The sequence below is a fragment of the Pinus tabuliformis genome, chromosome Q (assembly GCF_031772625.1).
Source record: "Pinus tabuliformis cultivar Carrire ecotype Pingquan chromosome Q, CPIR1, whole genome shotgun sequence".
Classification (NCBI taxonomy): Eukaryota; Viridiplantae; Streptophyta; class Pinopsida; order Pinales; family Pinaceae; genus Pinus; species Pinus tabuliformis.
In genome coordinates, this window is record NC_142296.1 from 256,643,958 (window position 1) to 256,646,760 (window position 2,803).

Consider the following 2,803-nt stretch of genomic DNA (forward strand, 5'->3'; position numbering starts at 1 on the left):
GACTGCGTCTATCTCCTTCATCCGAACTCGGATTGGAGCCCCGTTCATACAGTTGGAATCAAGGCGACAAAGCCCCATTCATATCGTTGGAAACAAGGCGACAAGAACTTCGATTTGATGTCAACAAAATTACCTTTCTGCCACTTTGAATTTTAAGCCTTTTTCATTCCCATGATTTATTGAGATCCACCTGGATCAAGTTCAAAGTGAATACTCATTCCCATGATTTATTGAGATCCTCCTGGATCAAGTTCAGAGTGAATACTCTTGTGATTGTCAAGAACTAGGAAAAAAAACTTTCTTAGGATGAGAGAATGTTGAGAGTCTAAAGGTTTTATGTTTTCATACATTCCATAATAAAATCTAATTTCCATCGTAATTGGCTTCCCTTCCGATACAGCCCTCTCCATAAAATGTACACTTCAACTCTTTATATTTGTTATACAAACCAACTTATTATTACACTTCATGGATACCAATGTTATCAGTCATATTTCAACTTAACATGGAAAAAGCACAATTTGAAAGTATGATGTTTGTTGTGACAGGAGCGACCTTATCCAAGGGACTAAACAGAATTTTCGCAACATTGTTTGGGGGACTATTGGCTGTAGGGACAAACTACGTTGCAGTTCATGTTGGACACAACTCCGAACCAATTGTAATTGGCGCTGCTGTGTTTTTAATAAGTACACTGGAAGTGTTGGATGTCTATGCATAGATCTTTCCTAAACTCTTACATTAATCGTGATTAAGCCCGTCCGGAATTTGTTCGGTCTAACTGCAAGTGCAGCAGCTACATTTGCACGGTTTCTTCCCAAAATCAAGGCCAGATATGATTATGGAGTTCTCATATTCGTTCTCAGCTTCAGTTTCATGGCCATTTCTGGATATCGCGTCGACAACTTGTTTGAGGTTTCCTATAAACGGCTGGGTACCATAATCGTTGGATGCATCCTATGCATGCTCATTAGTTTACTAATCTTTCCTATTTGGGCCGGAGAAGATCTTCACAGATTCATTATCCGAAATCTTGAAGGGCTGGCGAAATCTTTGGAAGGTATGCAAATATCTTATAAAAGGAGGTGCACTTTGATGCTATCACATCATAGATGCTGTCACAATTGTAATGGAAAAGTAGGTTTTATCAGATTTAATTGTAGATTTTGAAAATGTTGAACTCACTGTTCTTTGAAAATGTTAAACTTTCTTTTCTTCATCAAATTTTAAAATATTCTCAAAACTTTTGACAGTTATGATCCCAACGATCTTCCTTTCTTACGGTTAATAATTTAATTTTATTATGATGCAGCGTGCATGATAGAATATTTCAAGCAATAATGTTGAGGTCACTGACAAGTACAGTAATGTTTGCAAGGGCTACAAATCCATATTAAATTCAAAGGCTAATGAAGAATCCTTAGTACGTATGATTACTCCCTGGGCCAAATATTTATGGATATGCAATGTAATTGGGTATTTGTGTAGCTGAACTTAAGAATATTTCAAATTTTAAGACTTGTTCATTTAATTTTAAATATTTTAAAAATCTTTGTTATTGTTTTTCATACTTCAAAGATTTATAATCAATATAAAAATGATCCTTTATCCACCGTTAAAAACCTGCTTTATATAACGTCTCACTGTGAAGTTGTCTCTGTTTCTTAACAGACAACTTCACATCCCTTCGTTCTCTCCCTCTCCCAGCACCGTTTGTAGGTGTCTGCTTAGTGAAAGATGTTTCAACCACACGCAGAAACTGAGAATAATGCTGACCATCCTGATGCCTCAATCCATGCAAAGAAATAAGACATTGGAGAAAACACTAAGCATGCATTGACTATTTCTTTGATAAAGGGAATGTGACCAACATAATTTACAAAGTAGATAAGATAAAGAAAATATAATTTTATTAATGTCTAGTAAATGACCAAAATAAAGGTCAATTGGACTCAGGGGTTAAATTTGACGGGTGACCCTACCCGTCAAGGAATTTTTTTATGACGTTTTTATTTTTAAACTGCCCATCATATGACTTTTAAAATTTATTTGTACAAGTTTCATCTGTGCTCTGTGAACTGGTTTGTTAAGAATAGAATCAAGCATAGCATATTTTTTTAATGGATTATTTATTTATTTTTAAACTGCTTCATACTCATATACTATATCCTAATGGATTATTTATTTATTTTTAAACTGCTTATTACCGTCCATTTATATCCTAATTCATACTCATATACTATAAAATAATATTGCTGTTAATTTATACCCTAATTCATATGTTATAAAATAAAAATCAAAACCATCAAAAGTAATAACTCGTATTACAAAATAACAAAACAGTCCAAGTCACCAAGGACACTATAACTGTTTTTCTGAATATGTACATAAACTTGGCGTAGTATTCCATGAACCCCACCCTTGGCAAAGCAGCAGACCATTAGCTTATTGCCAATTGGTCTCTGCACGCTATCTATATAGTCCTACATCTATCTGAGAAATACCCCACAAGAAACCAGTTTCTTTCTCACTTGCATGAAATGAATAACAGAACGAGAATCGCTAACAGTGTAGCTCGAACCAGAACTGCCATTCAGGATTTTAACAAATCGAGGATAAACTCCCAAATACTCTCCACATGGTTTTATCCTTCAGGTATATACATGATTTTACCTTCTACCTTTCCCCTCCTTGTGTCAGTTAAACCATCTTTTATGTCATAAATATCAAACACACTAAAATGTCTGCTGAACTTCGCTCGATTGCAGATTCTGGAATATTTTGAAAATTTGATGGACAGGAG

The 2,803-nt window shown here is 34.8% G+C and overlaps 1 pseudogene; it reads left to right on the top strand.

Moving 5' to 3' along the window:
• Positions 1–505: 505 nt before the first annotated feature.
• LOC149219135 (aluminum-activated malate transporter 8 pseudogene) lies at positions 506–1,763 on the top strand (annotated as a pseudogene).
• The last annotated feature ends 1,040 nt before the right edge of the window (positions 1,764–2,803 follow it).